The sequence below is a fragment of the Triticum urartu genome, chromosome 4A (assembly GCF_056163025.1).
Source record: "Triticum urartu cultivar PI428250 chromosome 4A, HENAU_Tu73, whole genome shotgun sequence".
Lineage (NCBI taxonomy): Eukaryota > Viridiplantae > Streptophyta > Magnoliopsida > Poales > Poaceae > Triticum > Triticum urartu.
In genome coordinates, this window is record NC_141876.1 from 192484843 (window position 1) to 192498679 (window position 13837).

Sequence of the window (13837 nt, forward strand, 5' to 3'; positions counted from 1 at the left end):
GAAACTTGGCCACTTCATCTCTTCATCTCTGAGTGTCCACAGTGGGACAATGAGAACAAAAAGAAGAAGAAGAGCAAGGAATATGACTCTAACGACAAGAAGAAGAAGAAGAAATACCCAAAGTCTTCTTCCAAGTCTTCCTCAAAGTCTTCATCACACAAGAAGAGCTCATCTGGCAAGGCACGTGCGTTTGTTGGCAAGGAAATGGATTCAGGGGAGGAGTCTGCGTCTGAAGAGGCGGAGGTGGAGTCTGAGGAGGAATCTGACTCAGGTGTCGCAAGTCTGGCTACAGCATACGTTGCCAAGTCCATCTTCAACACTGAAGACAATGATTTCATCACCGACACCGATGCAAATGACAAGGACTACTCCGCTTCTACCTACTGCTTCATGGCACGCGGTGCCAAGGTAAACACACGCACTACTCACTATCAAACATCTAGTGACGATGACTCTGATTGTGGTTCAAAACCTAGCTACAAAACACTTGCTAAAATTGCAACTGAACAACAGAAAGCTATGGAACACATTCAAAAACTGTTAGACAGAAGCGATGATCTGTTAGGTGCTGAAATGACTCGATCTGAATCCTTAATTGAAGACATAAAAAATCTTCACGTTAAGTATCAGGAACTTGAAAGTCGTCATGAAACTCTCTCAACAACTCATGAAAAGCTTTCCTATGATTATCTTCAAAGGAAGCAAGATCTTGAGAAATTGAGAGTGGCTCATGAAGATCTTCAAACGGAAAACGTGTCACTTTGCGCCAAACAGATCAGTCCCTCTCAGGAAGGATATGAACCACCATGTCTTAAATACATTGAACGTGATAATGCTACTTCTGTTGCTGAATGTTCTACTGCTACTGCTGTTGCAATATCTTCAACTGTTGATGCGGTAACTAACCCCTCTGCTGAGGATACCATCGCTATTGCTGATGAGAATGCTAGGTTGAAGACATTGCTTGAAACGGGGATGTACAAAAGTCTTAAAGGGCATCAGACACTATGTGATGTCCTGAAAAAGCAGATTCTGAACCGAAACCCTAGGAAAGAGGGTGTAGGGTTCGTAAGGAAAATGAATGCAGATGGCTCTTACTGGAAACCTGAGCAGTACCCCAAAACCATGTGGGTTGCTGCAAAGGAACCTTCAGCAGATCCATCCAATCTATCTGGCTTCACTTGTGCTAACCCCATTATCATTGATGAATCCTTTGATGCAAACTATATACTGTTTAAGAATCAGAATGGTGAAGTGTTTGCCAGGTACATTGGTACTAACTACAGGAATGGACCACCTATGAAGAAGATCTGGGTTCCGAAAAGGTGTCTGGAAAATCTTCCTGTGAATGTCTTCATGACAGCTCACTTGAAGAAGACAAACCTCAGACCAAAGGCTTCATACGGTCCAAAGGCTTCATACAAACAGAGGACTCACCTGAGTTACACTAACGCAAATGTTTTGCAGGGAAACCATACTCAGGCATATGAATATGAGAGCGGTTTATCAAACCGCCATGTTCATAAGAACAAGAACTATTCTGCTTATTCTTATGAGTACTATTGTCCGCCTGCAAGACTGTTTGCTAAGGCTTCAAAGACAAAATTCTCAGATGCTGCACTTAGACTTATTGCTTCTAAGCCACCCTTGAAGATGTGGGTGGTTAAGAAGGCTTAACTCTCTTTTGCAGGGAAAGGTCTCCAGCAGAAAACCAAAATCGTCTAACGCTATTGCTGGGGACCTTAAACATCTCGTACCTGAATCACTTGCAACTCTCCCTGTTAGTCCTAACCTGGATCTAAGCTTTCATAACCCACTGGTTCGTCAAATGTTTTTGCTTCACAATGCTCTTGGTGAAGCCTATCCCCCTAACTGCACTGTAGGGTACGACACCAGCGTCTTCAGAATGGATTATTGACAGTGGGTGTACAAATCACATGACTGGCAAAAGAAGTCTTCTTATGGACTCAACCTTACGTCCATCCGACAAGAGCCACATCACATTTGCTGACACTGGTAAAAGTAAGATATTGGGTCTAGGTAGAGTTGCAATCTCAAGGGATCAACACATGGATAAAGTCATGCTTGTTGAATCCCTTGGCTTCAACTTAATGTCTGTCTCAATGCTTTGCGATTTGAACATGATCGTAATGTTTGGAAAATATCGTTGCCTTGTACTAATGGAATCTGAAAAATCTCTAGTGTTTGAAGGGTATCGAAAAGATGATTTGTACGTGGTAGATTTCTCAGCAGGGCCACAGCTTGCAGTATGCCTTCTAGCAAAGGCTTCAGAATGCTGGCTCTGGCATCGGAGGCTTGGACATGCTGGCATGAGGAACCTCCACACCCTTGCGAAGAAGAAACATGTCATAGGCATCGAGGGCGTCAAGTTCAAGAAAGACCACTTGTGCGGTGCCTGTGAAGCAGGGAAGATGACGAGGGCCAAACATCCCTCAAAGACAATCATGACTACTACTCAACCCTTCGAACTGCTTCACATGGATCTTTTCGGTCCCACTCATTACTCAACTCTAACTACTACTGCTTGCCTCTATGGCTTCGTTATTGTTGATGATTATTCTAGATATACTTGGGTGCACATAATCCTTTACAAGACTGAAGTGCAGGATGTCTTCAGACGCTTCGCCAATCGAGCTATGAACAATTTTGGCGCCAAGATAAAGCACATTAGAAGTGACAATGGCACTGAATTCAAGAACACTGGCCTTGATACATATCTTGATACCTTGGGCATAACACATGAATTCTCAGCCCCGTACACGCCACAGCAGAATGGCGTCGTCGAACGCAAGAACAGAACACTAATTGAGATGGCCAGAACGATGCTAGATGAATACAAGACCCCAAGAAAATTCTGGCCCGAAGCCATTGATACTGCATGCCATACAATCAATCGTGTTTATCTTCACAAGCTACTGAACAAGACATCTTATGAGCTCCTTACTGGCAAGAAGCCAAATGTCAGTTACTTCAGAGTATTTGGCGCAAGGTGCTGGATCAAAGACCCACATCACACCTCAAAATTTGCACCAAAAGCACATGAGGGTTTTATGCTTGGATATGGAAAGGATTCGCACTCCTACAGAGTCTTCAATCTCTTTCATTACAAAGTGGTTGAAACAGTGGATGTGCGGTTCGATGAGACCAACGGTTCACAAAGAGAGCAGCTGCCAAATGTGCTAGATGAAGTTCCATCCAGTGAATCAATCAAGCTAATGGGAACTGGAGAAATTATACCTTTTGAAGCTCATCCTGAAGAAGAACTTATCATTTCAGCACCTGATCAACATGAAGACAATGCTCAGCCTGAAGACATTACTTCCAACAACGACAATGAACAACAAGAGCAAAGTCTTCGCCCTGTACATCCTCGCGTTGCCAATGAAGTGCAGATTGAAAGAATAATTGATAGCATCAATGCACCTGGTCCGCTCACTCGTTCAAGGGCAACTCAGCTAGCAAATTTCTGTGGGCACTTCGCATTCATCTCAATATCAGAACCCAAGAAAGTTGAAGAAGCCTTCATGGAACCTGAATGGATTCAAGCTATGCAAGAAGAGCTTCAAAAGTTTGAGCTGAATAATGTATGGGAACTGGTTAAGCGTCCTGATCCACGGGAGCACAATATAATAGGCACCAAATGGATATACCGCAACAAGCAAGATGAGCATGGTCAAGTTGTCAGAAACAAAGCTCGTCTCGTTGCTCAAGGATATACTCAAGTGGAAGGCATTGACTTCGATGAAACATTTGCTCCTGTGGCTAGACTTGAAGCCATACGCATACTGCTGGCCTATGCAAATCATCATAACATACTTCTATATCAAATGTGAAGAGTGCCTTTCTCAATGGCAAGATTGAAGAAGAAGTGTATGTTGCACAACCACCTGGCTTTGAAAATCCAAAACATCCTGACATGGTATACAAGCTCAACAAGGCACTGTATGGCCTCAAACAAGCCCCTCGGGCCTGGTATGACACACTCAAATACTTCCTGAAGAGCAAAGGCTTCATACCTGGCTCCCTAGATCCCACTCTTTTCACGAAGACATATGATGGCGAACTGTTTGTGTGCCAAATATATGTGGATGACATTATCTTCGGCTGCACCAATCAGAAGTACAGTGAAGAGTTTGGATATATGATGCAAGAGCAATATCAGATGTCCATGATGGGGGAGCTGAAGTTCTTCCTTGCTCTTCAAATACGACAACAACGCAATGGCATCTTCATATCTCAAGAGAAGTATCTCAAAGACTGCCTGAAGAAGTTCGGTATGCAAGACTGCAAAGGCTTCACAACACCAATGCCAGCCAAACATCATATGGGTCCTGACGACAATGGTAAAGAGTTCGATCAAAAGGTATACCGCTCCATGATTGGTTCTTTACTTTATCTATGTGCATCTAGGCCAGATATTATGCTTAGTGTTTGCATGTGTGCTCGATTTCAAGCGGCACCAAAGGAGTCGCATCACTTAGTTGTGAAGCGAATTCTTCGATATTTGGCTCACACCCCAACTCTAGGATTATGGTATCCAAAGGGCTCAGAGTTTGATCTGGTTGGATTCTCGGATGCTGATTATGGTGGTGACAAAGTTGATCACAAGTCTACATCAGACACATGTCACTTTCTGGGACGATCACTTGTGTGTTGGTCTTCAAAGAAGCAGAACTGTGTATCTCTCTCCACTGCTGAATCGGAATACATTGCTGCTGGATCTTGCTGCGCTCAGCTTCTGTGGATGAAGCAAACACTCAAGGACTATGGCATTCATCTGAAGCAAGTGCCACTTTACTGCGACAACGAAAGCGCCATCAAGATTGCTAACAACCCAGTTCAGCACTCGAAGACAAAGCACATTGAAATTCGTCATCACTTTCTCAGAGATCATGTTGTAAAGGAAGACATTGATATCATACACGTCAACACTGAAGAGCAATTAGCAGATATCTTCACCAAGCCCTTGGATGAAAAGAGGTTTTGCAAGTTACGGTGTGAGCTAAATATCCTGGAATCCTCAAATGTCCTGTGATCAGGCACACATCCTAACCCTTATGCATATTGATGACTTAGATGTGCAACACACGAAGTGAAGTATATCTTCAATCAATGAAGACATACATTCTAAGTGTGAATACATTAATGTGGAATTTGACTTCGGAGCGCCATGATAATTGTGCGTCGTGTCTGGGTCTAATACTTCCTATACGGTGGGTAACACCACCACCAAACGTTCTATTTTGAAGTGTTTCACTCATGGCGTTACCTTGCAATGTCTTCACATTTGGTTTGGCTTCGAGCTCAACATATTTTCATGATTATCTTCACTATGTTGATTCTAGATATATATATATATATATATATATGCTAGTGTTCTGTCCTCTACAGCATTCACTTATAGCTATGTCTTCGTGTTGAATCTTTTAAACTAAGTGAATGTGATCGGACCCCAACTTCTCTATGCTTTCTATCTCAAACTCTATCTCTCCAAGTCATATGCATTCTATTGAAACTGTCGAATGTCTTCTCTGCGTCCTTGTCAGCAGAAGATACAGAGACAACCATTAAGTCCGTTTTCAATGCTCATTCCTCCACATGAAATCCGGAGAAGTAGGAATGACCACCCGACAATCCAGGCGTGCGTGGGACGTGGAACAAATCCCAAAATTCCGCATACTGGCCACGTGTTCCTCAGATGCGAATCGCCAGGGGCACCTGTGTAATAGCACAGTGCCGCCCCTGTGCCTATAAATACACACTCACAGCAGTAATTATCTCTTCTTCCACCCTCGCACGAACCCTAGAGCCACCGCTAGCTCTCGACGACGCCGGCGATGAAGCGCTTCGCTGCCGCGACCTCTCCGACACCGTCTTCATGCCGACCGCGGACATCGTCCTCTCCGCCGTCGCCGTAGGTCTCCTCCGTCGCCAAGTTAGGGCATGGAAGAGTGAACTGCTCGGCCTCATCTATCACTCCGTCTAGCAGTTCTCAGTGTGGTAAATAAAACTCCCTTTTTATAGCACCGTTGATCCTATTGATCTGTCACTTTCTACCACAAGTAGTTTCTGTTCACACAAGCTAGATCTCTCTCATACTGCATCTCATAACATGCCTAGTATATTCACTTGTGCTTCACAAAGTAGTTAGATTCCTCACTTGTACTGATCTGTGGATTCGTACAAATCTGGAACCAACTTCTTATCTATGAGTGAATGTCTTCGCACGATGAGGTCAATGTCTTCTAAACTGATTTATCTTCTAAATCTTCTGAGAATGCATATGACCTCTTCCCCTTCCCTCGCACCTTAATGCTGTCACAGGTACATGTCCGTGGGAGAATCCTTCGGTTCTCATAGTCTGCATTCATTTGCAGAATTCTTACAACATCACATCAATTCTCCCGAAGCCAGTTCCTGTTGGTCCAGCAAGAGAAAGCCTTTGAAGCCTTTGAACGTCTTGAAGCCTTTCAAGTTAAAGTTTATGGCTTCAGAGAAAGCAGCAAGGAAGGGGGGCAGACAACGTCGTGGCGGAACATCCAGAGATCTGCCTGATGAACTCGTAGAAATGTATAAGACAGATCCTGAAGAGGATTATAGTCAGGGCAAGACCCGAATCCAATGGATTCGACGCTATTGGGTAGAACAATGGTTCAAATACCGCTTCACTACCCAAGAGTATGCTGAGAAAAGTGCCATCAAAAGACCGTGGGGAGACATCTTATACAAGAACCTTCTACCCAAGTCCAGAGATGAAGCTATTGCCCAAAGCTTCTATCCATGCATGGTCCGTGGGCCACAGCCTGATGATGCACATCCGTCGTCACTACTCTGGTGTCGTGACGACAATCTGTTCAAGCGCAACTTCCAGTTTGCCCAAAACTCAGCGAAGCAGAACAAGAAGAAATTTGGGTTAGACTTCAACCCTGGTCCCTCAGCACCAAGGGCAGATGGCACACGAGAAGCAGAACCAAATGTCATCGGTCCGTATGCCAACCTTGAAGGCCTCATCACCTACATCTTGGTTCAAGGGACTGCAGTGAATGAGCCTGCGGCTGACACCGAGTCTGATGACGCGCCTGCAGTGCCGAAGCCAAAGCAGTTGAAGAAGCCAAAAGCTTCAAAGCCGGCCCCTTCACCAAAAATCTCAAAGGCGAAGCCATTGGCGATTGCACCTCCTGAAGACAGTGTGCAGTCTGAAGACTTATCACGCGTCTCAAGGCACTAGAAGGCCAAGATGCCTCTGTCTCACACTGGTAAAGAGCTCACAACTGCTGCCATTCTGCGCAACGACGACATTGATCTGTCAAGTGATGAAGATCTGGCAGATGACGCTCTTGAGCAACTCATCAAGAGCAAAGAAGAAGCAGAAATCTTCAATGATCTGCCTCTCTTTGATGTCACCATCATCCACAACTTCATTGACGAGTGGTTTGACACGCCAAACATCAGCTTTGAAGATCTGCAGCTACCCATTGGCCTCAGTGTCGCCTTCCAAGGCGCCATTGCTTCAGAACTTGCTATTGCCCAGCGCATTGTTGAGCTGAAGCAGAAGATTGATTATGAAAAGGCTCAGTTCAAGAAGCATATGGCCAAGCTCAGCGTGCAAGAAGTGAAGAACTTCAAGACAATGATGCATGAGCTCAAGGAAGCCTTTGTGAAGAAGCGTGCAGAAGCTCAGGGTTCGCGTGATCGCATGAAGTCTCTGGCTGAAAGATGTGTGCAAGCCTATAACGAGGCTGAGAAGCGCAAGGCACTTGGGCGTCCTGGCATCGACCCCAGGATGGCCGCAAAGAAGAAGAAGCCTGCTACGGCTGAATCTGATGCACCAAGGCAAGAAGCAGTTCCGATTGTCTTCCCAACAAGAATGACTGGCTCGAAGCCAAAGAGCCGGTCAACAGCTTCAGAGCTCAAGAAGACAAGAACTGCTGAGGCTGAAGCCAGGAAGAGGAAACACCCTGAAGCCTCTCCTACTGCCCCCACCAAGAAAAAGCGAAAAACCAAGAAAGCTCGGGCTGCTCCCATAGATCCCTTGATAGTTGAACCAATTTCTATGGTTCATCCTGACGCAGAACGTCAACTGACAGTTCATGAGCCTGCTGCCACAGAGGCTCCTGAAGCTGAAGAAATTCCAGCAGCTGATCCCATCGCTGCTGAAGACATTGGTCATCATGATAATGTAGCAGATGATGCAGTCCTTCCTCAGTTAGAAAACAGCGAACTCATCAGCATTGGTCGTCCACTGACGCCAATTGCACAGGATGCCTCATGGGCGGATCGCCCACAAGGGGAAGAAGACTATGAGGCCCAGCCCACTCCAACCCCACAGGCGTCGACTGCGTTCCGCAGGCTTCGCAAAGGTCCAAGGCCTCAAGTCTCCGCTGAAGACATTCCGGCTGCATCAGCCGCAGAAGCAGAAGTACCACAAGATCCCACTCCCCTGCTCCACCAAGAAGTAGTTCTCCAGGAGAACGTGCCTGTGACCAACCCTCTAGCTAGTCAAGCGGAGGATGAAAATCTTGAGGCTGCCACAAACAACCATGAAGCTAATGTGGAGCCCTCCCCAGCAAAAGCTTCAGATGACAACGAAGCCACTGATCCCGCCACTTCTGTTCCTGAGTCTGCTGCCGGTCCCCAATTCAACTATCATGTTGAGCACAGGCCTCAGGTCCAGAAGCCAATCCCAAGACTGCCAAGGTTTCCAGGTCCTGCATCAGCACCTGGCTCCTTCAACATCAATGGCTTCAGGGCAGACAACACGTTCTTCGATAGCTCCAGGAACCCCTACTCAAGGGAAAGGATATCATTTGATCAGTTCTGGAGCTATCCTCAGCGAAGCTATTACTCTTGCATTCTTTACAACCAAGGTCGCATCTTCCCACACAAGCGCCCTGACGTTGAAGCTATAGCTGGTCTGCCCTGTCTAGAAGAAGCGTTGGATTGCTTCAAGCAAGTAGGTCTGCTGCAGTTTGTTACTGATGAAGAGCATTGGAATGAAGAGCTGCTGCTACAATTCTATGCCACACTTCACATCAAAGGGTACAGCAGAGATCCGAAGACTTGGGTCCTGGAGTGGATGACTGGCAACGTTCATCACGAAGCCAATGCATTTGACATCATTGAGCTCACTGGCTTGCCCACTCCTGGCGATCTCTTCGAGCAAGGCTGTCAGCTGCATACTGAAGCTATTGAGAGCATCTTTCAGCGACAAGAACCCAATATGAGTCAAATGCTCAGCATGATGAAGCCATTGCCTCAAGATGCTGCGTATCCCACAGAGTTCTTCGTTGAAGACCTTGAGTACCTGCCCAGAACAATCTATCACATCATCAGGCGAACTCTCTGGCCTATCAAAGGGCACACTCCAAATGCCAAGGTTCAGGGTGCAATGAAGACTTTGGTCTTCTATATACTTCATGGCAAATGCTTCAATGCACAGGACTTCTTCATACGCCAACTTGCTGCATCAGGCATTGATCTGTTTGGTTTGAAGTTCTACGCCCCTTGGGTCATGCGGCTGATCAAGCTACACTCCGCCATCTCTTATCAGCCCTCAGCCCGCAACCATAGGATCTTCTTTCCTGACGTGGACATGTCTACTGAAGCCATATATTCTGAGCCTGCCAAGCAACCTCAAAGTCTTCAGAATGCAGAACATCAGAGTTTTACACAGAACGTTGAAGGCATTGAAGCAGTTTCTCGGGTGTATCCTTTGGCTGGCACTACACGTGCACCACACCCTGCCTCAACTGAAGCCACTGACAGTGCCACTGCTCCAAGACCCAAGAAGCGCACTCGTGTTCTCAACGACCGAGAGCTTCTTGTGGCCCTACATCAGAAACAAGACAGGCATCATGACTGGCTGAAGCGTCAGATGAAAAGCCTCTTGGTGGATGTGAATCACACTCGGAATCTTGCCACCAAGAATGCTTTCGTTGCCCATGAAACCTGTCGCCGCGCATGGAAAGGGCTAACAATGATGCTTTCTGAAGCTGATCTTCAAGAGGATGGCTTCACTGAGAGATTCAAGTTTGACTCCACACCTCCTCGAAGGGCTGTGCTGCTAGGAACTCCATCCCTTGAAGATTCTAAGTTCTCTTCCTCTGCTGCCACAGTCACTGCCAGAATTATTGAGGAAGAAGACGATGCTACTTCACCGCCATATCCTTCAGCACCTCCAAGCTCTTCTGCACCGCCAAACAACACCAACAACCCTGCTACTTCACCTACTCCTCTTGGGAACGAGTAGAGGCTCTATGCCTTCAAACCTTTTTGGTCATTACTGACAAAAGGGGGAGAAGCATATGAGATTGATAGTCTTCAAGCGGGTTCATATGGGCGGGTGCCTTATGTTTTGCTTAGTGCTTACAACTCTCGTTTTTTTGCTACATTTGGTTCTTATGAGTTGTAACACTTAAACTAGATGGTCGTTTGCTACTTACTTGCCACCTTGTTTTGCGAAGATAAATTCCGCATGTGCGACGATAAATTCCGCACTTAGATCATTCTGCAGTCGTCCATTTTCCATTATGCATGGCATTATCTTCATATACTTTCACATGCATAGTGGATTGTCATCATAAGTTGAAGTGGATCTCCACAAGTATCACCTGCCATGTGCATTTGCATTCCAAAAGCAAATTAACTTATATGCACATCTTCAGGGGGAGCCCTTGCAACTCATGAAGACAATTCCTTATTCTTTACAATTTCACTGATTATATTCCCCGTTGAAAACTTCAACTAGTTTGTCATCAATCACCAAAAAGGGGGAGATTGTAAGTGCATCTAGTGCCACCCCTAGTTGGTTTTGGAGTATTGACGACAAACCTAGTTGAGGGACTAATGTGTTTGTAAGAATTGCAGGATAACATAGGTAGAAGTCCCTCATTGATTCGGTTTTACTACCAGAGATGACCCCTAAAAATGTATGAAGACATTGAAGTCAAAGGTGGTATATGAAGATATTCACATTGAAGACTATGACAAGAGAAGACACGATATGAAGCCTATGGAGCTCGAAGACTTAGATCTTTCGTAGTTCTTTTTCTTTTGTGTTGAGTCATAGGAACCACCGTACTGTTAAGTGGGGTCTAAGAGAACCAGTCAGAATGACTGAAGTGATGCCTAAACCAAAAACCTATGTCTTCGAGTGAAGACAATAAGAGCGAATCTTGTCCAGAGTCGGACAAGTCAGCTTTGCTTGTAGCCCAAGTAAAGTTGCCATGTGAGTTTGAAATCTGACCGTTGGAACACGTGTCAGTTCCTTAGTGACCCAGGGTCGGATTGCCAAGTGGCTATAAATAGCCCACCCCCTACAACCATAAATGGTTGGCTGCTCAGATTGAGAGTACGGCTTTTGTCGTTTGAGAGCAACCCACCTCGAAGCCTTTGAGAGAGAATTCCTTGCGAGGATAAAGCCCTAACCACCCAGAGCCAGAGAGAATTGGGCATCACTTAAGTCTTCTTGTCTGTGTGATCTGAAGACTTATTACACTTGAGGACTGTGCATCCTCCAGCCGGTTAGGCGTCGCGTTCTGAGCATCCAAGAGACATTGTGGATTGCCGGTGAACGAAGTCTGTGAAGGTTTGGGAGTCTACCTTGAAGACTTACAAGAGTGATTGGGCGAGGTCTATGTGACCTTAGCTCAAGGAGAATACGGTGAGGACTGGGTGTCCTGAGCTGCGTGTTCAGGACTGGGTGTCCGGGACTGTGTGTCCTAAGGTTTAAATACCTAGCCGCTCCAACAAGACGTACATTTGTCACAGCAACTGGAACTGGTCCAACAAATCATTGTCTTCAACGAGTCACTGGTTTCATCTTCACTTCACTTTACTTACTGTTACTCCTTGTGAAGTCATTGTATGTTTGCTCTATCATTTGTCTTCACTGAGTGACTTTGTGTTCTGTTTGGCTTCACAATATCTTCCTACCTGATCCTTACTACCTAGCTGCTATTAGTCTTTGTGCTTTCACTTCATTGAATACTTGACTATGGTTTGCCTAGTGTAGTCTATCTTCCGCTGCATGGTAATAGGTTTAATTTTATCGTTTGTCTTCAAAACTCCCATGTTCTGAAGACTTTCATAAAAATCGCCTATTCACCCCCCCTCTAGTCGATATAACGCACTTTCACCTAGTAATGACTTGAGGCTTACATTCGGTAACCTCCGAAAATATGACATCAAGATCAACCCAGAAAAATGCGTCTTCGGCGTTCCAGCCGGAAAGCTCTTGGGCTTCATTGTATCCGGTAGAGGAATTGAAGCAAACCCAGCCAAGATCCAAGCTTTGTCACAATTGGATGTCCCAAAGGACCTTAAACAAATACAAAAATTAACCGGATGCCTGGCGGCTTTAAGCCGCTTCATCTCCCGCTTGGGAGAAAAGGCACTACCCCTTTATCGCCTCCTTCGGCGCACCGAACACTTCGAGTGGACGGATGCCGCCACGGCCGGACTTGATAAAATAAAAGCCTTATTGGCAACCAACCCAGTCCTGGCCGTGCCGAACACCAGCGAACCAATGTTATTGTACATTGCAGCAACACATCAAGTTGTCAGCGCAGTGCTCGTTGTCGAGCGGGAAACGGATGGACACAAATTCCCCCTTCAAAGGCCGGTCTACTACGTATCCACTGTCCTCACTCCATGCAAATCACAGTACCCGCATTATCAAAAGATTGCATATGCGGTATTCATGGCATCCCGGAAGCTATGACACTACCTTCAAGAGTGTTCCATAACAGTAGCCTTGGAAGTACCACTCAACGATATTATCAACAACCGCGATGCAACGGGCCGGATTGCAAAATGGGCCATCGAGCTTCTCCCGTTTGATATAACCTATAAGCCATGGCGAGCTATTAAATCGCAAGTTTTGGCCGACTTCATCGCAGAATGGACGGAGGCCGAGCTCCCTAAAGAGTACGGCACATATTCAAACTGGATTATGCATTTCGACGACTCCAAAATGTTGGCCGGACTGGGGGCTGGCGTCGCCCTGACGTCCCCCACAGGAGGCACAGTCCAATATGTGCTCTAGATCATGTACACGGATTCCAACAATGCAGCCGAATATGAGGCCCTCCTACATGGTCTCCGGATAGCAGTATCCATGGGTATTCAGCGCCTAGAGGTACGCGGGGATTCAAACCTCGCGATATCCCAAATAAATTGAGACTTCGACGCCTAGGACCCAAAAATGGCAGCTTACCGCAACGCCGTCCTACAAATGTCAGCTCGGTTCGAAGGGCTGGAGTTTCACCATATAGCCCGAGAAAACAATTAAGCAGCAGACGTCCTGGCACGCATCGGAGCAAAACGCGATGCAGTCCCCCCCAACATCTTTTTGGAAAGATTGTCCAAGCCATCCGTAGCATGGGAGGGGGAACCCCCAAATAACAGCCCGGACCCAGCCGCACCACTCGACGCCGAACAATCTGACACAATTGGAGGCTCTACCAATGAAATTACACCTTCAGCCCACGTAATAATGGCGGTTATCGCCCCGTGGACAGAACCATTCCTAGCCTACCTTACTAGGCAGGAACTCCCGGAGGACCAAAACGAGGCCCGCTGCATAGTGCGGTGATCTAAAGCCTACAGAGTCCATGAGGGAGAGCTTTATAAGAAAAGCACTACCGGAGTCCTTCAAAGGTGCATCTCCGAAGAGGAAGGGTGGAACCTTCTGGCTGAAATTCATGCCGGACTCGGTGGTCACCACGCTGCTACTCGGTCCCTTGTTAGCAAGGCTTTCCGTACAGGCTTTTATTGGCCGACGGCCCGGGCAGACGCTCAGGACATAGTCCAACGA